This window comes from Manacus candei, unplaced genomic scaffold (assembly GCF_025592945.1).
Source record: "Manacus candei isolate 608988 ecotype Guabito, Panama unplaced genomic scaffold, ASM2559294v1 h1tg000014l, whole genome shotgun sequence".
NCBI lineage: Eukaryota > Metazoa > Chordata > Aves > Passeriformes > Pipridae > Manacus > Manacus candei.
The window spans coordinates 23,542,529-23,569,104 of record NW_026138062.1 but is presented as its reverse complement, the minus strand read 5'-3'; the positions used below and the strand labels follow the sequence as shown (position 1 = coordinate 23,569,104).

The following is a 26,576-nucleotide window of genomic DNA, read 5'->3' as shown; positions in this document are numbered from 1 at the left end:
AAGGTCACTTCCAACCAAAACCATTCTATGATTCTGTGATACATTCTATAGGGATGAATTATATCAAATAGTAACACATGACGTGGAGAAAAGACATGGAGAAAAGACATAGAGAAAAGAGGTAGACCTGGATATCAAATGCGATCATGAGACCAAATATTCAATTTCGAACAAATAGACTAAAACAGAAGCCAGTGGTGGAACTTGTTGAACTGTGCTACTAATTGCAACCAAGTGAAACAAAGATACAAGGCATTGTATGACCAAGTACTGGAAGAATCACAAAATCAACTGGGTTGGAAAAGACCTCTGAAATCAAGTCCAACCATTGATCCAACACTGTCATGGTTACTAGACCATGGTACTAAGTGTCACATCCAGTCTCATCTTAAAACCTCCACAGACAGTGAATCCACCACCTCCCTGAGCAGCTCATTCCAATGTCTGATTACTCTCTCAGTAAAGAATTTCTTCCTAATATCCAGCCTAAACTTCCCCTGTCAGAGCTTAAGACCATGCCCTCTTGTCCTACTGCTGGTTGCCTGGGAGAAGAGACTGATGCCCACCTGGCTACAACCTCCTTTCAGGAAGTTGTAGAGAGTGATGAGGTCTCCCCTGAGCCTCTTCTTCTCCAGGCTAAACAACCCCAGCTCCCTCAGCCTCTCCTCATAGGACTTGTGCTCGAGTCCCTTCACCAGCCTTGCTGCTCTTCTCTGGATCTGCTCCAGCACCTCAATATCCATCCTGAACTGAGGGGACCAGAACTGGACACAGCACTCCAGGTGTGGCCTCACCAGTGCTGAGTATATAGGAGAAGAATCACCTCCCTGGTCCTGCTGGCCACACTGTTCCTGATCCAGGCCAGGATGCCATTGGCCTTCTTGGCCACCTGGGCACACTGCTGGTTCGTGTTCAGCTTCCTGTCAATCCAAACTCCCAGGTCCCTTTCTGCCTGGCTACTCTCCAGCCACTCTGCCCAGCCTGTAGCAACACATGGGGTTGTTGTGGTCAAAGTGCAGGACCCGGCACTTGGCCTTGTTGAACCTCATCCCATTGGAATCAAACCATCTCTCCAGCTTGTCCAGGTCCCTCTGCAGAGCCCTCCTGCCTTCCAGCAGATCTACACTCCCCCCCCAACTTGGTGTCATCTGTAAATTTGATAATGGTATACTTGATTCCCTCATCCAGATTATCAATAAAGATATTAAATAGAACTGGGCCCCACACTGATCCCTGGAGGATACCACTAGTGACCGGCCACCAACTGGATGCAGCACCATTCACCACCACTCTCTCAGTCCGGCCATCCATTCAGTTCTTAAGCACAAAATCTCTATATTAATTCAGTTCATGATTCCATCTCACCACTATGTACTGGCATTCTTGTTATGGCTATGCCACCAAGTACAGAAGCAGGATCCCCTACCAATTAGAAGTAGCACTGGTCTCACTCTGCAGAACTAGGAGCTGCAATGTGTCATCAAATCCAGCTTCTTGTGTTAAAAAAGCAAATTGTCCTATTTTTTCCCTTTCCTTACCTGTCAAAGAGTATTTTCCTGAGGATATGTCAGTCTTCAGTCATATACATAGTTCCTATTGAAAAGGACCACACAAAAGCGAGTTCCTAAAGCTTCCTATCCTTTTTCTTTTTAGCTGTTAACAATAACACTAAGAACAGTGATGTTGAAAGTGGAAAATCAGAGATCATTTATCTTTTGCCTTTCTGGATCTGAACTTTCCATGTGACTAAGAAGAGCAAAGTCCTCATTCATGATCCACAGAAAGCTTTTCCTAAATATATATATTGGTAAAGGTATATTACAGAGGGATATTCCTTCTTCATCACATACACTGAGGCTTGTCGTTAGGTCATGGAGTGACACACACTCTTATGCTATCACAAGGACCATTTACTCCATAATCACTCACATGAAGGGGAACTACTTCAGCAATAGAAACCGAGACTGACCTACTGCAGATGTCCCACAGACTGATCTTCAAATCTCTGCTGTGGGATATATAACTGTTACACATGAAGAAACTCTAGCCACCCACTACTAGATAAAAGGTACAGAACTCACTTTCCCACAGACTGTCTATTGTGAGATGAGGCATATGTAAGTATCACAATCTAAAATAGGGTTCAAAGTTGTGAACCCTGCTCTAGTCCTCCCAGTAGTGCAGACTGTACCTGTGTATCTAATTAATCTTTAAACATACATGGCACAGGAAAAAGGCTTTTAGAGGATCAGTGAAGAGTTTCTTGTCACTCATACTCGTGTTGTTCCCAGGTAGTACTTCAAAGTAGAAGCATTTCTACAAGATAGGCTTTGTGGGGTTTGATTCCCCTGAACCAAAGAGGAAATTTAGGGCAACAGTGGCTCATGTTCTGTGTAGATGTTCATATTCAGCTATAAAGTAGCCAGGAACCACTGGATAAAGAAAAGTAACTTTAAGAAGTTACTTTAAAAGTAGTTTCCACTATTCTGTCTTGAAAGAGAAAGCTTAGTCACTTCCTTCACGACAGGGTTCATGGTTGAAAACTTATTCAGAGATAAAAGATAAAAATGTCTCCAGTACTGCCCATCACCCACTGCAGCGAGTATAGCATCCATTGTGTTCTCTTTTCTGCAACACTTGACTTTCTCACAGTGTAAGGGATTTTTTTCTCAGAAAACTCTGTTGGAAGACCCTACTTGCCAAACCCAGTGCACTTTCAGAACTAACCACTTAGTGTGTCACATGCTTTGCTCTGCACAACAGAGCATCTTTTGTTATCATGAAGTCTTTTCAAATGCAACCCAAACTCCCCCTTTGATGGTTTGCAGGGTAAAATGGTGTGAGATAAAGGACCATATTTTGCAGTCCAGAATAACTTCCCACTAGAATAATCCCATTGATTTGGGTGAAGCTCCACAGATACATGGCTGTTGCAGCTGAAAAGACAGTCAGACCAACAGTATCAGGTTGAGTGGTGGAGCTGAACTGAATTTGAGCTACCATATGGGTGGAGCGGCCTGATTACCTGCACATAATAGCAAGAGAGGTTGGAGAGGTCAATCTCACTTCCAGCATGATGCATGTTATGTCAAAATGGTTTGTGACAGCTCCCACTGGCTCAAGAATGACCCCTGCTGACTGAGAAATACTTATGACAGCTCCTACTGACCCAGACAGTGGGAAACATCTCTTTAGCTCAACTGGGATAGATGGTACTGACAAAATACAAGAAGTCCAGGTCAGATCTCAAATCTTTGTTGGTACATTGTAGTCAGAAAATGAAGTCACATAGTCTGGTCCTCTTCCAAGTAGTTAATCCAAACTGGCATATCATAGCTTGCCTAGTATGCTTAATAATGCATTTGCAAAGATCTTAAGTGATTAATCATCTTTCCGATTTCTCTCTTGCTCAGCTTTTATTGATTATAATCCGTATTATTAATTATATTTACAAATGAAGGTATATTTTATATTGTACATAGTCATTTATATAAAACCATAAATTTATACACATTTATATATATACATACTGCTGAAAAGAGTCTAGAAAAAAATATTGGTATAGGAAATTACACCAACCATGAGTATTAAAATAAATCTGTGTACGACCAAACTTAACTTATTTAATCAAGATACTGCATGAATGTATTTTAAAAGAATGCCATGGTTCTGGTCTTCCTTAAATAATGTTGGGTCTCTTCCCCATCGTTCTTTGCAAAAACTCTGTACACAGAATAGTAGCTGTAACACAGAAAGAAGTTCAAGCTGTTCAAGCTGGTTGCCACTGAGACAGAGAGCTGAAAGTGAATGATGTGCTGAAACACAAAGCTGCAGGATGAGATCAATATTTCTGAGATCAATCTTGTCTCATCACCTTCTTTGCTTGCATGTTTTAAAAATTTGCTGCTCACAATGCTGACCAGTAATAATTACCATATTTATAGTGGAATTCATCTCCTTTACATCTGTTGGCATGTGGCTTTCAAGATGCTCCATACTTTTTTGTCAAGAATGTATAACTTCAGGGTCAATCAAGTGCAATCATTTGTGTTTTACATCAGTAGAGTTCATTTATGTATGGAAACAAAAGCCCTAATGAGTTACAGTGAATCATATAATAAGGATCTCTCCTGACTTATGCAAATTTCTCACATAAATTTGATCCAAATAAGACACAAAAAAGGCTTAAACTATAAAATGAAGTCTCATGTTCTTGACATTTTGTAAGACTCCAGATTACAGCTACGAGGTTATCGAAGGAGTTTTACTTTAAAAATATACAAAGCACCAAAAATATCCACCCTCCGGATATATTAAAAGGGCCTTCATTTCTTTTAATACCTTGAGAGAGTGCACAGGAGAAGATGCTGCACGTGTTTTTTGGGAGGTCAAATAACACACTTGTACTGTCAAATTTTAGAAAATAAGGGAAGTTGGTAAAAGTTCAGGCAATATTCAACCAAAATAAAGCACTCCACAGAGCACTGACTTAGCACATGCTAGCCCATACAATTTAGCAAAACCCAACCCATTCAGCTTTAAGTTACCCAAATATCAAGACAGCAGTTTGCGAGAAGAAGTAAAAAAAAAAAGAAAAAGAGAGAATTATAGCTGCCACCTGTAGATCCACCGTAGATTCAGCCAGCAAGAATTCAAGAGATGGTAGGGCTGTGATTATGCAATGGCTGCATCGTGCTAGTTTCATCCCCTCTGGCCCCCTGTGGCCACCCCCAAGGTGGGACTTCCAGTGTGCCAGCCATCCTGAGGCTGGGTTAGGAGCTACAGGGGGTGTGGTGTGGGCAGTGCTCCCCGTGTCCAGTGACTGACAGATGCCCCAGGGGTTCCCAAGGAGGCTCCAAGGGGCTGAAGTATGGAACAGGGCATCACTTCACCTTTCTGAAATTCGACCTGTCCCTTCTCCCCCCACACACACACTTGAGTTGGTCCAAGTCAATAACTGGTATAATAATCCAATGTCTCGTACATATACTTGGTCTTTGTATGTCTGGATCAGTAATTCCTTCTAGTATTCTGTGTTAAAAATTTGAATTTATGTGTTAAAGTTTTCCCTTTGAAAAGTTTATAACTGAACAGACATTAGTATTGAAAGATTTGAATCACTTTCTGATAGAATGCCTTCCAAGAATGACTTATTGAAGTAAAATATTATCTATTTGCTCAGCCCTGATTTTTATACATAATTGATTATACAAATACAAATTCATCCTGCTAGGATTGCTGAACCATAAAAGAGTCAACATGGAGGCCTTCCTACAGTAGGAACAGCAAAAAATATTTTTAACATACTTACTTATATTCCTGCTTTATCTTGCTTGTACAGTTACCTAAGCAGCAAACTGGCTGGTCTATTTTCACCAAAGTCAGAACCTGGAACCCAAACAAATCTGTGAATAAGATACCAGTGGATCAGTCTTACCTGCATTGATCTTATGAATCATATGAAGTGTCCTAGCAGTCTTTGCTTCTTTCCATTCAGCGTAAAGTAAGCATAAATCATCTAGTGCAGAGGTAATCATCTCAGATGTCATCAGCTTTTGGTTTCCACAAAAATCTGAACCATTTTCTACCTCTGGGCTGACCCTGGCTGGCAGCTAAGCCCCCATGGGGTCACTCACTCCGTGTACCATAATGGAGGAGAGAATTGGAAGGGAAGCTGTGAGAAAAAAAACAAACCAAACCAAAATGCTTGTTCATTGAGAAAAAGATAGTTTATAAATAAAAAAAATAGAAAATAGAAAAGCTGATGCAAAGGCAGTCACTCACTACCTCCTACCAGCAGACAAATGAGCAAGAATTACCTTGGAAAAACTCTCAGTTTTATTGCTGAGAACAATGTTATATGATATGGAATATCATTTGGGTCAGTTGTTGTTGTCTGTCCTGGCTGTCTCTCCTCCAAGCCTCTTGCTAAGCCCAAGATTACTCTCTGGGGCAGCAGAGGGAAAACAGAGAAGGAGTTAATGCTGTAGAGCTAAAATACTGGTGTGTTTCAACACTGTTTTGGTCACAAATCCAAACTCCGGCATTATAAAATCTACTATTTAGTAAATCAACTCCATAGCACCTAGACTCAGTACAAAAATGATATCCACAAAAACATTGGTCAATTATCATTTGACCCTAGGTTTCATGGATCATGTCTGTATAGAAGACTGAAAACAGAGTGCTGCTGTATTTCAGCTGAAGTAGTACAGAAGCTGATAAAATTGGCATGTTTTATTTTCCAGAGGCACCTGTAACACCATAAAATTGTACCAGGTGCAAGAGCTCAGGCATCAGCAGGCAGGGGCTACAGAGGCTGCATCTCTGAGGAGAGGCTGGGACTGTCCCATCTGGTTCCAGCCACCTCCAACAGGCCCCTTCAGCAAAGATGGTGGTACCTCTGGGAAAACACTTGTAAGAAAGGGCAAAACATTGAATGACAGTGAGGAGTGAGGGCAAAAATGTGTGAGGAAGCCCTGTGGACACCAAAGTGAGAGAAGAAAAAGAAGGAGGAGGTGCTCCAGCAGCCAGAGTAGAGATTCCCCTCAACAGGTGGTGAGGACCAAGGTGAACCATGTATTTTCATGCAGCCCACGGAGGACCCTTCATGGAAGCAGCTGGATGTGTTCTCAAGGAAGCTGAAGCCCATGCAGGAGACCACACTGGATAAGGGGAAAAGTGTGAGGAGAAAGAAGTGGCAGCAAGGAGTTGTTGTGGGTTGACTCCCAAGCCCACATTCCTCATCCCTCTGTGCCACCTGGGGTGCAGGGTCATGCGAGAAGAGTTAAGTTGAGCCTGGGAAAAAGTGAAGGGAGGGGAGGTGGTTTAGTTTTTTGTTTTTCATCTAAATCTGTTTTAATTGTGAATAGGCTAAATTCCTTTTCCCCAGGATGAGTCTGTTTTGCCTGCAATCGTAACTGCTGAATGATCTCCCTGTCCTTATCTCAGACTGTGAGATTCTTCATTGCACTTCTACCCCTGTTCTGTGGGAAAAATAGTGAGAGAGAGACTGGATGGGTGTCTGGCAGCCAGTCACAAGGTTAACCCACCAATAACTGATGTTGCCTTACAGTTAACAATTTGTTTATGACTAGGCTAAGCCTTTACCAAACTCTGATTCTCATACAGTTTTTACCCATTTTGAATGCCATCTTCACAGTGACATTCACTAGATCAAATATGAGCTAAGGATGTCCAAGACCACGTAGCCTACCTTAGCAGAAAAGTAATGAAGCTGGTAGGGTACTATCCTGAGATGTGCAAGTCAAACATTCATGTCCACATTCTTTATCCAAACTTTAATTTGTATCTCACAGAAAGACCCTCATGCTAAGGGGGAACCTATTTCCATTCTGAAATATTCAGCATGACTCAGAACCACAGTATCCTACAACTCAGGCTAGTTTATCTATGCAACACATGCAATAAAAAGTGTATGCTATGTCTGAGATGCTTTTTGCCCAGTGAAAGAAGAAATTGCAGTTATACACTGTGGCTATACCAGTAATAGCTGTACATTTCAACACAACAGTACACAAGAAGAAAAATAAAATTGCAGCTTTTGAACAAATTTGTTTTCTGGCCAAACGAATGCTAAAAAAAGTGCAGATCACAAGGAATGCCTAATCCAGTAAAGCCTAATATTTGGAGAACAAACATAAAAATGTTGTGTTTGTATTCAAGATCTCATTTTATGTAAGAAATTGAACATGCCTATATAAAAATATGTCCAAAATCCTATCTCGGTGGTTATTCCTTTTATACCTGAACAACAGAAGCCTACTCTCATATCAAGGTTTGAACAAAAAACAAGACAAGCTTAGACTCAACTGCAGGTTATGGCCAACACTTATAATATAGGGTAGAAATTACTATTGAATTTCCTTTTGCCATTTAATCAAAATTCTCTCCAATTTGGTTAGGTCACATATTTTGGAAAAATAAAATGTAACCCACTTATATGATCAGAATATGCCTTTTCAGGCTTTAACCAGATACACTGTAAAATACTTTTTACAAACATATTTTTGTTCCTTGTGTCAACATTGCATAGAATTTTTTGTGATTACACTTTCAAGACACAGAGGCAATTATAAGATATTCTCTGAAGATTTTAATCTGTAAAAAGAAAACATAAAGATAAAAATGTCTTTAATGTTTAAGACCAAAGTCTGTCTAACCCAGCATCCCGTCTCTGAAGTCATCAGTAAGGGAAGTTGAAGAAAAGAATTTAAACATAACCAACAAAAAAAAGCAAAACAAAATAAAATCCACAATGCTAAAGTGGAATAAACCCTCTCTTTGTTGTGTCCTTCCAGCTTCTGGCAATATATATTTTAAGGATTTTCTGAGTTGGGGAATCACTTCATCATGTTTAATAGCTCTTAATGCTTTTCTTTCATTAATTTGTATAATCACTTTTTTAAACCCATTTATGCATGTGGTCTCCAAAATATTCTGTGGCAATTAGTCCCACAATGAAATTATGTGACCTGTGAAAAAATACTTTTTTCTGTCACTTGTAGACTTGTCACCTAATAATTTAATCATCTGCATGTAGTTCTGATTGCTGGCATGAGATATATTTCCCCTTTCCATGATACTCTTGACTTTTTGTATTACAGCCTTCCTCAGTTATTCTTTTTTTAAATTTTGTTTCGTTCTTCTTTTCTTTTATTCTCCCCCCCCTAAGATTCTGAGTACATTTAACTTGTCTTTGGACATAGGCTATTCTCCACCTCTAATCATGCTTGTCACTCTTCTCTGTACCTTTCTTAGTTCTCATATATCCTTTTGAAATGAGGGATTAGAAGTTTATATTGTATTCCAGATGCAAGTACCATCATAAAGTGAATTTCTATGCATTTCTATGGTTATATGGTATTCCATATTTTCTTCTCAAATCCTTCCTTAAAAATTGCTAACATTCCAGTTGCCTTTACGATCACTGATGGGTATTGATCTGGTGTTTTCTGAGAAATATACAATGACTACAAAATCCTTTTCTTGATTGGAGTAATGAATTTAGAGTCCATTGCAGCTTTTGAGCATTTACTGCTGTTTTAACCATGCTGATTGACTTACACTTCTTGACATGAAACTCCATACTAATTTATACCATGCAGTCAGTGAGTCTTGCAAGTTTTTTTCTGAAGCCTTTTGTAGTCAGCTTTAGTTTAGTGTTTCCTGAATAATTAAACAAGTAATTAATAACTGTAACATAACATATACAAAAGAGGAGTGAACAAAGATAGGACAGGCATTTCTTAACATTTCCCTGCTCAACTTTGAAGGTTTAATGTTCTTTTAGTATTTTAAAGCTAAGGTTTAAAGATGTATTTAAATTGTCTCAAGTGGACATCAGTAAATAATTATGTGTACACATACATGAACATATGGTGACACTAAAATAAAAAAGACTAATGTCTTTCAGAATATTCAAAATATCATTCAGACATATAGAAATATCTGAAAAAAGAAGAAAAGAGAACAATGTATCCATAAAAATGTGCATAAGGACACAGACAAGCATCCACTCAGTTTTAATAGATCATGTACCGCAGTGAAAGTGTCTAAGTAGCAGTGGGCATTCTTCCATTACACATAAGTAACAGTTGTATCGTAGTCAACACATCTTTATTTCAAGTTACATATTCAAAAACCCCGACCGTTACGGTTAGAAAAAGAAAAAAAAAATCAAAGAAATGAAAAGTTAGTTCTTTTATTCAGGCTTGGAGATTTGTAGTATTATATGATTGACACAGAAAGAAATATTATGTTGTACAATTCTATGTCAGACAGGCCCAGGGCTGTTCAGATGAGAGAACTAATAACCATGCTGGCAAAAGAAATTTCTTATTAAAACCTTGTTAAAGAACTACAATAATTCATTAAGGGTTATATCATTATAAAAATCCATCATTGTTATAGACTGTTTCCTGGGGCTTCAGTTTAGTAAAGTTTGACATGCCCTTTATGCTCTGAAATTAGGTAAAGTTAAAAATGATTTATGCACTGAAAATGTTAAACATTTTATAAAGCATAAAAATAACTATGCACAGCTTCCTAACCTTGGCATAGTACCTCAGGGGTTCGCAGCATAAGAAAAAATGTCTTTTAAAATGGACTGTTTAAAGCCTTGTATATTCAATGGGTCAAAACCTGCTTACATTAAACAGTGAGACCGCAAATGTCTTCAGTGGGAATAAGCTTTTGCACATGGAAATAATAGTTTGAGAAGAGCTAGGGGTAACATCAAACTTGTCTAATGAGATGAGACCAAATTAAAAAAAAAAAAAAAAGAGAAAATGAAGAGAAAAAAATCAAGTATGAGAACTGTGATTTAAAAATCATGGGCTAAGGCTCAGTAGGTATATTTCAGGATTAATTTTTGTCCTTGCTTCCATGCATATTTTCACTTCTAGCTAAAATTATGGAAATCATCTCCTCCCAGCACAAAACCTGATATATTATTTCAAATGAAATTAGGAAAACAGCATCAAATGAAAAGATTATTTAAGGCTCCATCACACAAGTAATGGGTAAACAATGTGCAAATCTTTGCTTGCATAACAGTTTGTGGATAATGCCACGTTGCCCATTGTAGTCACCAGCAGTACCATAGTGACACTAGCTGCAGAGATTAAATTCCATCCAGAGGACAAAATGCTCTGAAGAGAGATGTGAAATAACGTCTGTCAGTGGCATTTGTTCATGATGAAATGGGTTGTTTGCACCTCAACTAATAGTGAGCTGTGTTACAAATGAACACTAACCAGTCCCTCACCCATCATCAGCCAGATGTTTATGTCCAAAGTTATATACTTTTTCATATGCATAATTAAGATCCATTTAGATTAATTCAATGCTCAGTTTTATTATATGTTCAAATCACAGTACTTCCAGAATATCTGGACTAGTTATTTTTGTAGTTAATGCTAAAATTAATAGAAATACATCACAATAATTGGCATGCTTATTGGCTGTGACGCTGTCAAGTCAAGTTGCCGAATGGATTGTGGAAACTGAATTAACCTCTCACTTTTGAGGTGGTCCTTGCTAACTGGAATTTAATCACACTGGAAAGAGAGCATGGATAAGCCTGTATTTTTGATGCTTTAGCTGCACTATCTTTTTGGAAGGTGGTTGATTTTTCTCTCCACAACCAGGACACTGCCAGACATTCTTTGTAAGGCCACTTGTGCATACTCTTAGTGAAAATGCAAAAGTCATGCCAAGCATATTGTAATGTTTGAAACCTTACTTTTAACAAAGAAGCACACATATAAAGGCAATAATTTCTTGTCAGCATAACTAAAATTTTAACAATATAATCATTATTTGTCAAACCCTAATTTTCAAAGAAAAAAACAATAATAATACATTTGGAATTACTATATATGCACTTCCTAGTTTCTAGCCCTTTTTCTGGTGGTGTGCTTACCTTGCCACTCCTCTTGGAAATCCTCAAGTTGGTGATTTCATTCTGGTATGTGTGTGTTATAACACTGAGTCATCAGCAGCCAGAGTCCTTTTCCAGAATGAATGTGGTGTTCATGCTGATGGTATCTTTCTCCTCACTGTAGAGTCCACATGGGGTCATTTTTCTAGGTTTGCTAACATATTTTTACACCTTTCGTCTTCCTTCATTGCTCTACAGCTGGATTTACTATCTTTGTCATCCCTGAACCCAGTTTTATGCAACTCCAGGTCTGCATTTCTGTAACTGACTGTGAGTGAAATATTTATTCCTAAAGGATTTCCAGTGCCAGCCTGCACTCAATGCCTTATCATCCCACTCCTGTGGTCCTCTACACTGCATCATGCATCCCCACCTTTCAGAGACTCTGCTACCATACCAAGTCTGCATTTCTCTAGGCTATAGAGTTGCATTAGCATGTTACAGCTAAACTGAGTGAACAAATGTTGCAGGCAGGTCAAGATCAGTTCACACAGAGCAGGCCTGACAAGCCTCTGTCTTGAGATTTTTGCAAATTGAATGCAAAGCTTATGGTCTATTTCTTACAATGGTAGTGCTCTGTTACAGGGCTACAGGGTAAGAGTACATCCCACCTATATTCCATGCAAGGACCTTTAAAATATAAAAGGCTAATGTGCTTCCACTGTGAGAACAAAATACATCTATTAATGTTCCCATAAACACAGAGATCCCAACACTCTATGGTATAATTTTATCCTCATGATTCTTTGCAATGTGTGTTTAATTGGCACACACAAAATAGTGTTTTTTATTTTAATCATTAAGACCAACATCTGACATTTCAGCTTTATGGAGAAGTATGTAATGAACTTTCCATGTATGAAAAATCTGTCTTCTTCCTCTGACACTTACCCTAGAAATGATATTTTGACATCAGGGGCAGAAGGTATGGAAGGATGACACAGGGAAAAAAGGGAATAGGTTATCAGTCAGCTCTGAATGTAAATAAAATGTAGATACTGGGGTCTTTCTTGTTTCTTTTAAAGTCCAAAGTTGATACCAGATGTAGTATTCTTTATAACACCTTCCTGACATCAGATAGCTATTAGATTCTTCTTTTCCCTAGTAGTATTTTTAAATGAAATAGGTAGTTCCACCTGCTGTGAAAGTTTAAACCTTTCTCTCTCAAAGCTCTGAAAATGAATAGGCTCATTTATTTTAATGTAACTCCTTTCAGTATGCATTTCAGGTGTGTAATCTAAGATACCCAACTCATCAGCAGAATGGTAGGTAAAACAATGTATAGAATTATCACACACGATGAATGCAGGAAAATGTGTCAGTCCAGTTTGAAAATACAGACTTCCCATCTTTTCATAATTGTATGTGAATAATTTTGATTTCTGCTTAACTGCTGTTTTGCTCTCTTTGCTAGTTGCCATCTGGTGCGGACTCGGTTCAATGTATTCAGTGTTAAATGTTAAGGCCCTGTGTGGTTGCATCCTAGTTATTTAGTTAAGTTTCCAGATGAATAAATACAATAAGAAGGTTATGGCACTTCAACCTCCACAGCATGTTTTGTCTCACCTGTGCAAAATGAAGAAATAGTTAGGACATGCTGCAGTCTCTCTGAATTGCACTGACTCCATGGAGTGGTGTGTAAACCTGAGCAAATGCACATTTTTTGCAGTTTTGCTCTCAGAAGATAGCAATAAGCAAAAGTTAACTGTTTATGATTTCAGCTACTGTTATTGCAAAACAGGTCCAAGTACTAATTCTGGGTAATGAATGAACTGAAATAGGATATTTTTCAAAGGACTTAAATATGGCAGGAATGGGACACTGATGCTGGACTCTACTGTGGCTGAACTCAATATTATATTGCAGATATAATATAAATATGGCAGCCACTTAAATGGTGCTATTCCTTAAATGAGATAAATTTTCTGTTATGTTGTAGGTATTTCACTGCGAATAACGTGAACTACCATTCAGGCTGTCCAGCATAATCTGTATAGGATTATGTTTTTCTCTTGCTGACCCTTGTTTTACACATCCTCCAAAAAGGCTTGATGCTGCTCCCCTAAACAGTGTTCCAGTACTGCAAGAATATTTAAGCCAACATTCCTTTTAAATAGATTGACCACAATGGTTTTTGTTTTTCATATTACTGTCTTGGCCAAATACGGCTACAGTCTGAACTGGACTGGATGCACAAACATATGGCTGTCATCGTTTCACGTAGTCTGCATCACATGTATGCCACAATTCAGAGCTAAAAGGCCACAGGGCAGCAAATCTCAGATGCATTAGCCATCCTAGTAAATCCGTGACTCACTAAATTGTTTCACCTTCCCATGGTATTGCTGGCATCTTGAGCTCTGACTCTGTGATATGTTGTCGTTCACGACAGTAAGCTGTCAAAATGAATATACAGTTAACCACCACAGTCTAACTGATCTGATTAACTCCCTGTCCTTATTAGGACCTCTTCCTTCCACCAAAGGCCAAGTCTCCACTTGCATTAGAGCCCAAGGTTCTCTCTTTCTTACAGGCCCAAATTGTTTCCACAAAACATCTGTCACCACCTGAATGGCTAACTGGGACATATTTTTCCTCAGTTAACAGCAACTAGTACTTACTCCAGCTATAAATTTCTGATGTATTTTGAGAGCATTTTGTCTTTATTTTATCTTTATTTCTTTTTCTGGTTCTACTTATTCAGCATAGGACCATTTTTTGTTGAAGTCAGAGGAAATTTGTACGTACTATGAAATTAATAGATCAGCTTTCCCCATTCCAATTTAAAACAGACGAAAAACTCTTTCTTTCTTCTTTGTGCTAATGGTCTGAGCTGTGCACTCATGTGCAATCACAGAGTGATCTAGTTCTATTATTCCCTTTATTTTCTCTTTCTTATTCTCCTTGTTCTTATTTCCCTTGATTACTACCACGAGGGGTGCATTTGACATGGGCAGAAAAGAGAGAGAAATGCAACATCCTCCAGCAACACCACCTTCCTGTACTTAAGTTCTTGATTGTTTGAAAACGAAAAACACCAAGTCCAGAGGAACAGAAAATATTTGAATTGTTTGTTAGAGCCAGAAGGTACACTTACATTGCTAAGCCAAAAGCAAACTCAGTAGAATAGAACGAAGGTCCAGATTTACTGATAGGACCAGAAATGCTCTGCAAATACAAATTACCACAAAACCAGTTAAGCTGGTTTGAAATACTGACCTAATAATGAATTTGAATTCCAGGAATGGTATAAATCAGTCATGGTTGGAAAGGTGTTCTGCCTTCCTTTTGTTTTCTGTCTCATCTTTGTGAACATGCTGTGTGTATATCATACCAAAGGAAGAATGAATTGTCTTCCATGTTATAGGGCAGAAAATACGAAAGATAGAAATAAAAAAAAAAAAAATCCATGAAAGATTCCAGACAGTGTTTATGCTATACTATGCTTCCTCAATAGTGCCTTTTGTAAAAGAACCTGAAACAGGTAAACTTCTTGAAAGGTTGAAGGTGTACAAAAGCAAATATTGTGATAATAGATAGCTGCAGTCACATAACAGGCATGTAGCGGTGGAGCTCACAGTTGCTTCTTTCTCTGGAGTAAGACATGAAGCACTAAAAGCAGCAACAAGCTCTTAGCAAAGGTGCCACAGATGAGCAGTTTTATCAAAAAGACAGGTTAGCTCTTGGAGAATTTCCAATCCCATCACCCCATTTAATAGAAGACATATAGAAGCATCTACTGAATACGGAGACTACATTCCCATAGAGCTTCTTATGGTAAGTGCTGTCAAAACCACATAGAAATACATCCTCTTTGATTTAGCTGCATGCTGGTTTGCTGGGGGTTTTTTGGAAGGTCTTTTTTTTGTGGTGTTTGGTTGGTTGTAAGGCTTTTTATAAAGAACCTCCTTACTGATATGCTTCAGCTAGATAACTGTGGGAGTAAAGACATAGTTTCCTCCAAATGTCAGCCTGTGTCTGGAACAGAAGTTGAATAACTGAAACAAGAAATAAAATACAAATGCTTTCATGTAACTTATTTGTCCTCTGAGATAAACACAGAAGAAATCCAGTTAGATACCTGAAATATCAGTTTCTGAAATATCAGTTTCTGAAAATAAGTTTGCATGTATTCTTTTATAAACATTTGTCCTTTTCCTAACAAATAAAATATTCACTCTTTGACCACAGTTGGCTAAATCTGTCCAAATTAAAATTCACTGTTTACTAAACTCCCTAAAAAAGCTAAAGGGAGAAATACCAAAGGAGTATCCTGCTTCTACCTTTGAAAAAGACTTTAAAATTTAACTGCATATGTAATTCTTGCATACATTCAAATATAGAATTCAACTGAATGTGTTCCATGGCATGTGGTCTTATTTTTCAATTCAGTGTTGTATAGAAGACCATGGTGAGACAGTTTTGGTGTGCTATTCTATTTGCATTCCCATGCAGAGGCCATGTAGAGATGGCTAGGTGCCTGCCCATTAAGATATGCACAACTCTCTGCCTGGAGATGCTACAACTTAGGAAAAAAAAAAAAAAAAAGGTAACAGAAAGTGCTGAAAGGAAGGAATTTGTTTCTCACCTTCCTGTATTGAGAAACCAAGATATAGAAAAAAATATTGGCTTATTTTGGAATTTTTAAAACAAGTACAGACTCAGTTACTCAAAGTGGCAGTCCCAGGCTTGAACTATAAAAACATTTTGCGTGGGAGCTGCTGACATTTCCACCCCACAATGGGAAGGGGACTTTGTGTGTCCTATTTCTATCATCTGCCTGTACAGGTTTTTGATGACTTCCCTTGCTAGGACAGCTGTTAACGAACTAAAAATACATCTGCACATACAAGTACAGGTGGGATGAGGTTTCAAGAAAAAAAATCACCATTTTATTATTCTCTTAATCATTTGTGATTTGGTTATTTGTTTTTCTGTTTAAAGAAGTGCCCATTCAATGCCTTAGGCAAATGTGCATAAAACTTGAAACAATCCCATCAGTGTTTTCTGAGGACTAACGAAGCAGCTGGTTTGAAGAGAAAAAGCTTTCACCCGGGATCCTGACTGCTCCCAAAGCAGCTCTTTTCCTCCCACAAAGGCCCATTTCAGCAAACCTGCTGGAAGTCTTATGTGACATATAGACTCCCTGGGTAAACCAGTCTCCAAAATCTGCTTTTACCTTCTCTGGCAGCTTTGCTACTCCAGAGATTTCTGAGCTTCTGTTCTTTGCTCTGATGAAGAGATGTATGGTGGTCAGGATAAACACATGGAGTAACAGAACAACAGCACATTTAATGTGGATGTGAAGATGAGAAGAAAGAAAGGTAAAGCATGGATATTTTGAGGAGATAGGAGGACATAGGTGTCCATTTGTATTAAATAAAAAATAACTTCTTTAAAACATACTTTTGCCTTTGCTCTGCCAATCAGCATGCGTGGGAATTAAACATCTGGAGTGTGTCTGAAGTTTGAAGTTTTTTTCAAAAGAAATGAACTTTTAAAAGTTCATCTCCTAGTGTCTGACTGAGTGCCTTCCGAAAAATTAGCAATAAGACAGCTAAGGAAAAGTTGGCTTCTCTTTGCTAGAGAGCTAGGCGATTATCAGTGTGTTTTGAGGCTCACACAGTAATAGAAGTCATTTGTGTCTTCACATTACAAAAGCTAAGTCAGCCCTAACTGTAGTAATGATTTAGCAGCAGATTTCCTTATCATAACATTCAATACTTATATTGATATAAGCTTAGTAAGAATAATTTGGTGGAATGGAATTTAGATCTAGATTTTATTTACATGAATGTAGATGTCTAAAGAAGAGATAGGTATATACATTTCCTACGTACTTAAGAGATTTAATCAATACAGCCAACGAAGCCTAGAGAGCAAATCAAAGGCCAGCCTTTAAAAGTCTACCTAAGAGTAAGCTGAGTTGCTCTCCAGGCTCCTCAGATTGTCCTGATCTACAGCCTCCTCCAAAAGTGCTAGAGGACCACAGGATCTTCTTGTCCTAGAATTCAGCAATGCACTTGCATATGGACACAAAATCCCTTACCTGGAAAGTCCTTTCTGTATACCTTAGCATAGTGAGACGGGGTCAAGGCTACTTGTAAAATACAGGGTTAGAGGCAGCCTGATTTCAGAGCAGCAGTTTCTTAGTTTCAGGGGCTTCCCCCAGACACTTACCTCCATATTTAGGTCTCAAATGAAATTAGTGATATTTTTCAGAGGGCCTAAGTACTCTCAGTTCCTGGTGAAGTCAACATTCTCACATGATAAGGGAAGTTTTAGAATTTGTTTGGATAGCAAGTCTAACTGTAAAAGGTGTTGCCCTATTTATTTAAAATTTAAAAGAATTGCATTTGGGTGTATACTGACACCCAATGATGTGAAATCAGACACTGATAAATTTTCAACACTACAAAACTGAATAAAACTTATAATCAGAGCAATATTTTTAAAAATGGTAAAAGATTTCTCTAAAAGAATCAATAACCTATTTCAGGAATAAAAACTCATAATGAAAGTTTTACACAAATTGAAAGAATGGTAATGGATGAGAAATTTTATGAGAAGACTTTGAACTCAAAGATGGAATTCCAGCAGCACCTTATATTCAGCATGTTGATGTCAGGGCACTCAGTGCCCTGTATAACCTCAGCAAATGAACTTCAGGACAGCCTTGGGATTATCTTTGTGCTGTGGCAAAGAGAAGACTGGAGAACCATTTCTAGGGCAAAAGAGCCAGTAGCATACAAATGTGCACAGAGGGAAGGGAGTGCCTTGAAAAGAAAATATTTATGGATATGAGGATTTCCGCAATTATATTTGTGAATATTTATCTACTTGTAGATAAAGAATCAGACCAGAAGCCTCTCATTATTATATTAAAAAAAGTCTGGAAAATATATCTCCCCATACACTAGGATTGGTATTAATATTGTACAGAAATAGTTTGGAGATTCTGTGTTCATTCTTATATACAGGTAAAACACATGTGCACACACATGTAAATATTACTTACAGTTGGAGGTACATTTAATTTGGTTTTTCTCTTGTTCTGGTGTACATCAGAATAACGTGTTAAAGTTAGTGGAGCTCTAAGCATCAATGGGATGAGAATAAAGGTTTTTTTATTCCTGGTTTTAGGTGTTTGGATCTTCCTTCCTTGCTTGCTTCCTTCCTTTCTGTAGTGAAACAGAACCTAAATGCAGTAAAAGTTTGTGATTTTAAAAAATAAAAATTAGAAACCAGTTTTAGCATATAATTGTTCCTTTCCTTCAACTATGTGGTAAATGTTGTCAAATGCGCTGTGATTTTAACTTCAGTCTTACTCATAACAGTAGCATTTAATTTTTATTTAATTTCATAAAAGCAAGTAGAGTTAATCTGAATCACGCTGGTGTAAATAAAGGGAGAATTGAGTTTTGAAAGATCTTGCTGTCTGTTCCATAGCTGTCCAAATGGATGAAAAAACCTGTTATGTTCACCCAGACCATGTACCTTTAAAAGTGAACCGTCAGTGATTCATGGAGTTCCAATGAAATATGCAGCATTTATAATGCTGCTACATATGTGAACGTCTCTCTGTACATGAATGTCATTTAGGTATAAATGTTCTAAGTTGACTCAAGTATGTTTCTTCTGCGAAAACAAATAAACAAAAAAACAATCAACCAAACCACCACCAACAACAAAAAAAGTAAATTCTATTTAAATATATAGTAGGTAGCTATTAGATATTTCAGGTTGAATTCACAAAAAAGTTCCTGGGAAAAAGAGGGGAAATTTTATTATTGCCTCAAGGGGTGCCTCATTTAAAAAAATAAAATTCAAAAAAACCCCAACCAACCAAAAAACCCCACAAACCACTAGCGAGAAAATCTTAGAAAGAGATTTTATCTAGCAGTTCAGGAACTTACTCAGGATGTCATACACCCAAGTTAAAACTACTGTCCCTCTGAGGTGTTTTGAGTTTACATCATGCAAAAGAAGAACTTCAGGAATAGTCATTCCTGAATAGTTTTATGAGATAAGATGACATGGGACATATTCAGTACCTCTTGTCGTTAGAGAAGCCATAAAACATTCTTTGAAGTTTTAATTGGAGATTTTGTTGAAGCTCAACTTGTAATCAAAGTTAAAAACTAATCTTTTAGCAATTAATTTAGTTTTAATTTTCACTCACTCCTTACACTGCATGCAATGTGACAAATGAAAGGATGACTGCCTCTGAATATCTTCAAAGCTGATGGTTAAGATACTGTTCTTCAGTACTAGAGCTCAGTGACAATATTGCCTCTACCTTTTTGACCTTCAAAGGAATTAGTGAAGCATTTCTTACGGTATTACTTGTTATCCATTTTGCACAGGGAAACAAGACTTGAGGAGAGTGAGCATGTAAAACTGGTAAGGGTACCTGAAGAAAAACTGAGTTTAAAAGCAGAAGGAGAAAGACGGAATAGAAACCAAATATCATAAGCAAAATTTGTATCCCATTATTCCTTCCTTCCTGTTATCAACAAGTACCTCCATCCTTATCTGGTACAAAGCAAACAGACTTTCAGAAAGATAGAGCAAAAGGCAGGGCTGACAGTTCTGCAGTCAGCTCAACAGCAGCAGCGTCTTTATTGGGTGCTATCTGCAGCACAGAAACCAAGCTGCATTTCTCTTTTAAGCCCTCTCATGGAAACAACTCATAACTAGTAATGATTGATGCATCTTTTATCAAACACTCATAGCTAATCCAGTAACTGGATCTTTCACATTTACATGGCATTTTCAAGCTCATGAAGAACAATTAAAGCCAGCCACCGGGACATTCTCTTTTTTATCATAATTCACCAAGGACTGGGGCTTCAGTCACTGTATCTTCTAAAGCTTTACAATATTTTTCTATGACTATAAAGGAGTTTTCTATTCTGCAGATTTTAAGACTGTAGTCAGAGGTTTTTGTTGCTATTGTTCACAGCTGAAGGAGAAGGTTATTTGTTTTACTAAGATAAGGTTTCTAAAACATCCTGCTTAAAAAAATGCAGCAAAACCAGATGATGTTTTTTCTCTTTTTCTAGTTATCTGTTATTTTCTCCAGAAACTGAAATGTCATCTTGCCTCCTGGATAAATTATCTTTTTGATTAAAACACAAGCAAAAAATCTCCAAGATATAAATAAAGGTCAGATGAAGAGGTTCAGTTTAGCACAGGCATTGCTAAACACAAAGTTGTTCAGCTGCACTTTCAAAAACTTGTATATTTTCCTTTTCTTTCTTTGAACACTCTCATGACTCTTATGCTATGCTGTTTTCCAGTAAAATCACCAGGGCCGAAGCATGGGCCCAGGCACTAGTATTGCAGTTGCCCTTCATGTTAGTCCTTAGCACAGCACTATCCTCCACAAGCTCAGTCCATCTCAGACAGTGCCCAGGTAAAACCTGGAAGTTAGCTTGGGTCAAACAGCATTCCCACTAATCAGTTTGTTTGCAGTTACATTATTTAAATGTTAGAGTATCTAGCCATTAGCTATGATATATATTGTACTGAGATAGTATAGATGTAGTCTTATTGCCAGACCAGAATTTCACTCATTTCATACACCATCTGACCTTTTCAAGCACGTCCAAAATGAAGATTAAAACTGGAAGTTATTTCATTTATACTCATACACTAAATTGAAGACATGGTTTCAAATTGCTTCAGTGCCAGATAATTGTGCTTAAATGTTACACCCTGGTTCAGAAGTTCCACGTTTTTACCAGGTGTTACACTTTAATTTTGGACTTCAAGAGATTTTGCCTACACAAACTCTCGCAAAGTCTTTGATTCTTTGATACCTTGAGTTCACATCCAGAGAAAAGGCTACACACTTTTCTCTGGGAGACTTCTTTTAAATTGGTGAGAAAATAGGTGTTTTGGCAAAAAGAGTTTTACAGAAATAACATGCAAACCAAGGAAAAGCATTTCACTACAACACCCAGTGCAAAGAACGCAATTCACAGAAGCATTGCACTTAATAGCAAGTTACTAGGTAAACATCAACACAAACTTAAGTGAAATTCAGAAAATAGGTGTTTAAGTTGCCCAGAAGAGGAAAGAAAGAGAGATTAAGAGAAGAAACAATAAAGAGAGAAAGAGAGGACAGAAACACATAGTCACCATTTAAAAGGTGACAAGTTGCCTGGCAAGGACAACTACAGGCCAAGGCAATATGGAAACCTCTTGCATGTCTGTTTATAGACTTTGGCTGTTGTGGCCACTCCCTCTAGGCGGGACTTTTGGTTTACTGACCACTCATGATCCCACTTGCCAAAGTGTGGGGTGCCACAGACAATTAGGGGGCTCAGTGTGGGTGGGCCACCAGGCAGACCTTATTGACAGCCTAGCCACACAGCTTTCCCTGCCATGTGCTCTGGGCCATATTGGCTGCAGGCCTAGGTTTAGCCCTTCTGCACCCCACCCCCAGACATGGCTTTATTTGACCCATCACTCAAACTACCCAGTGAGATATGAGTCTGGTCTCTGACATAAGGTATCTAAGCTTGCAATATTATAAGAAACTTTTCTCCTGGGTTCAGTGAACACCACTGTTGTGGTTTAACCCCAGCCAGTAACCAAGCTCCATGCAGCACCTCACTCACTCCCCTACCAGCAGGATCGGACAGAGCATCAAAAGGGCAAAAGCTAAAAAACTCATGGGTGGAGATAAAGACAGTTTAATAGGGAAGCCAAAAACTGCACACACAAACAAAGCAAAACAAGGAATGGGAGGGCAAGTGTTCACCCACCTCCAGGAGAGCAGGGCTTCATCACACATTATACTTACTTAGGAGGACAAATGCCATTACTCCAAACATCCCCCCCTCCTCTTTCTTCCCCCCAGCTTTATAAACTGAGCATGATGTCATATGGTCTGGAATATGATGCTTTGGTAAAATATCCCTTTGATCAGTTTGAGTCACCTGTCCCAGCTGTGTCTCCTCCCAACCTCCCCTGCACCCCCAACTTCCTTGCCAGCGTGGCAGTATGAAAAGCAGAAAAGACCTTGGCTCTATGTAAGCACTGCTCAGCAATAACAAAATAATCTCTACATTATCAACCCTGTGTTCAGCACAAATCCAAAACATAGCCCCACACTAGCCACTCTAAAGAAAATTCACTCTACCCCAACCAAAACCAGCACTCCCATGAACAAAGAGAACCAGGAAATTCCACTTGAACATAAAAAAGAACTTTCCTGTGAGGATGATGGACCACTTGCACTGGTTCCCCAGAGACTCTGACAATATCACCTTCCCTGTAGATATTCAAAACACAATCCTCACTGATGTGCTTTAGGGAACTCTGCTTGAGCAGGGAGGTTGGACTAGATTTACCTCCAGTGCTCCTTTCTAATTTTAAGAGACTGCACAACAAATATCTTCCACATTTTATTACATCATCATAAACAGTTTGAGCAGGACATATCTTGAATCAGCAGCATAACTAACAGCTCTCAAACATAAATCTCATATTGAACTTTGTTCTAGGGTGACATATTATTAGTCAACAGGTCATGTCTTCTTCCCACTTTTCTTTCTTACTTATAGAGATATTGAAAGCCTCTTACTGGTACCTAAAAGACCAATATGTGTTATGACTTGACCTAACAGCTTAGTGAATTAAAGGTAAATTTCATAAATGTAAGATAAAAATATTGATTTTCTTTTTTTATTAAGACATACTTTGAATTCCAGAAAAAGAAAAATATTTATTTAAGGAAATTAAAGAAATATAGGACACAAGACGTAACTGTTTCCAAGGTTTTGCATAAGCACATGGAAACTGATTGACTGCTTGCAATCCACTGAAATAAACCACCTACAACAGAATCAAAATTCCAACCAGGTATTTTTAATGTCTCTTTGGTGTGAGCAGAACAAGATAAACTCATATTAATGGATGGTACTGCATTATGTAAGCAAGATTAGATATGTAGATAAATAGTATGTTGTCCTTGTCTTACACAATTACTTAAAAAGGAATACTCAGATTACATATAAACAAATACCCAGATGAAAGCTGATCTGCTGTTTCTGAAATAATGTTCAGTGAAACAGATTTATAAAACTATTTATAGGTCCAAGAGGAAGTGCTTCAGGGACTGTTTGAAGACTTTTGCCTTCTTAGGAGTGTGATTTGAGAATCATGCTGGTTTAAAAAATTCTTGGTAGCTAGATATCTGCATTATTTTTAAGTCTAAATATATAAAAATCCCAACCAATTTCAGTATTGCCTAAATTTCAACATCTTATTTATATACCCAGATTGTTGCTGCTTATTTTCCCCAACAAGGTAAATCACATAGCCAAGGTCACAGAGTGGAAAAATATAGTATTCTATTTGTCCAGGTGAAACTAAGACCCATCTCTTCTTTCTCTTTCCCTTTCACCCAGAAGGCAGAGGTCTCAAGGGACTATAGTGCCAGGTCAAAAGTTAAGAGCAATACCTTTAGATCCTTTCTTCTGCTAAGGCATCAGAAGTCTTTTTTGAGTACTCTCTTTTTTTTCTCTCTATGTGAACTGGTGAGAATTTCGCTTCCTTTGGGGCACTATTAGTTGTGCTACTTTCTAGGCTTTCAGAAGTCTTATTTGCTGTCCTGTCTGCCTGGATCTAGTCCTGAGGTTTAAACCGAATACTATAACTTCTTTATCTCAATATTTAAATGGAATCAGAAAATAAGTGTTCTCTGGTATTATATTAGATAGGTGCCTAGTGGGATACTAAAAATCTTTTTATGTACACTTATTTGGTAACAACTATCTACCTTACACTGTGTTGAAGTTATTATTTCCTGTTGGGGATATAAAAGAAAAATAATATCACAAACACTTTTCTAAGGCTTTCTTTTTATTTGTGTTTTGTTTTGTGATGTCCAATCTAAAACTATTAAAAAAAGAAAGGAAAGGAAAAAAGAATAAAAAGAGTGAAAGGGTCCAATTATGTACTAATCTGATGAAAATTGACAATTTAAAAAGCTGTGTTAGAATCAAAATGTGAATAGGCCTTCTGTTCTTCGGATACACAAAACTACCTACCCTGTAGAACAAAAATTATTTTTGGCGAGGCACACTTATTGTGCTTGTAGTGATTTGTGTGTAAATATATAATTTTCTGAGTATTTAATTGCTGCAGAAAAAAATTACTCCTTTCTCCATACTGTCTTTCCATCTATCCAGCAAGTTCAAAGGCTTTCTCTCCTTATCTTCAGTTTTTTCAACAACCAGGTCTGAAAAGATATACAGCTATCCTCATTGCACATATATATTAGTCAATAGAAAATATACAGAGTAAAGTGACAAATTTTACATATATTTATTAATTCATGATTCACCTGTGTTCAGACACTAGAGACAAGAAGGGTTGGAAAATATATATACTGAATAGAGTAGAAATATCAACCCCAGGGATTTTTACAAGGACTTTCTGCTAGGTATGAGACACAGGTAAGGAATAAGCCTGGAATTGATTGCCTAAAGTGTAACAGTTGTGCCACAGATAGATCTGAAGTAGAAGCTGAGCACAGAATTCTGAGAAGGGTGACTTCATCAAAGCAATGGGCTAGAAAGAGTACCTTTGCAGAATGGTTCCTTAAAGTTGTGTTCAGCAAAATACTCAATATTCAAATACAAAGAAAAGGGCAATGTCATCTATATATAAGAACATTACCTGGGGAAATGTAAAAATGTTTTTTTTTTTTTAAAGAAAACTGTATCTTGTTAAAGCTGTGCCAAAAAATAGATATGCTATATCTAAGCATCTTCAGAAGATTTCCAGGGTTATGAATGGGAGACAAATTTAGGTAAGAATTTGACTTCACCCTCATTCCTCCCTCAGAAAACTTTACCTCTAATACTGAGCTAACCAGAAAATCACACTGGCCTTTTTTCTGTGTGTAATTTCTAATTCTCATTCTTCTAATGAATTCCAACTCTTCTAATTTTTGTTGTTTTACTTTTATAAATGTTTCAACTGGAGGAAAAAGTAAGTAAAAAAAAAACAGTAAATAACCCAAGTTGACTGTAGAATAAGCCCTCATAAAGAGATTTTCCCCAAGTCTAGATAAAAATGGAGGAAAGCACTAATACTCCATTCTTTGTGTCCTAACTTTGATGTTTTCCTCGAAGTAGAGTAGTATTTTTCAAAGATCTTATGTGTTTGAGATGGGCTGTGATCTACACTTTGTATGGTGTCCTGTAGGCAAATGCCTGATGACTATATCCATGATTAAATTTTGATTAACAATTTTTCTGATTACCCCTAAGCTCTGCCAGTGCAGTTGGACTGAGAGCTTCAAATCTTTTAGACTTAAACTGTGAATCAGAAAAAGTTCCAAGATTAAGGCAGGGGCTTCGGAGGTTTTGTGGAGTTTTGTAGATAACAAGTCTTGGCTTGATACCAGAAAGCGATATACACCTGAACATAACCTAAAATGTTCACGATTTCCCTTTCTCCTTGCCTAATATAACACCTTCATCTCTTGGGCCTGACAAAGTCCCAGCATAGATGTGCTTTCTCTCTTTCTTTCTCTCTCCCTGACACATATTGCTATTGGATCTCCCACGAACAAAAAAGCATTCATCTTCAGACCTTATTAGGGCTTCATAATTCACTATCCATGTTCATAAAATTGCTCTAATTCAAATGGGTCAGTGTTTTATCTGTCAATATAAACATCTATTTAAGTATAAACTGAAATTAGGTATTAATAAATATTATATGATCCTTTTTCTTTTTAAGACTTTGGCAAGATATTTTGTATTCATTCTCCCTTTTTCCTAGGAAATTATAAGGAAACATGTAATGTTTGCCTTCAATATTATGAAAACCCAGAAAGGGCTCTGAAAATTCCAGGAAAACCCCATAAGTTTTGCTGATTCCCAGGTAAAAGAAAATAATAAAATGAAATTTAAGCTAACTGACAGCAAAACAGGGTCAGACAACATGCATAAGTTTTCAAGGTCAAAAGGCAGATGATTCTGTGAGACAATAATTCTGAGAACAGGGAACAGTTTTATTTATTTATTTATTTATTTTAAATTGCAGAACCCTTTTGGGCTGCTTTGTATTCTTTACAAGTTTTAAT

The 26,576-nt window shown here is 37.6% G+C and overlaps 1 long non-coding RNA gene across 1 annotated transcript in view; it reads right to left on the bottom strand.

The window, feature by feature from the left end:
- Positions 1–518: 518 nt before the first annotated feature.
- The window catches only part of LOC127467211 (uncharacterized), a 490,203-nt gene continuing 464,145 nt past the window's right edge, over positions 519–26,576 (bottom strand). Inside the window, exon 3 of the long non-coding RNA XR_007903011.1 lies at positions 519–577. This is a non-coding gene — a long non-coding RNA (uncharacterized LOC127467211). The remainder of the gene's footprint in view (positions 578–26,576) is intronic.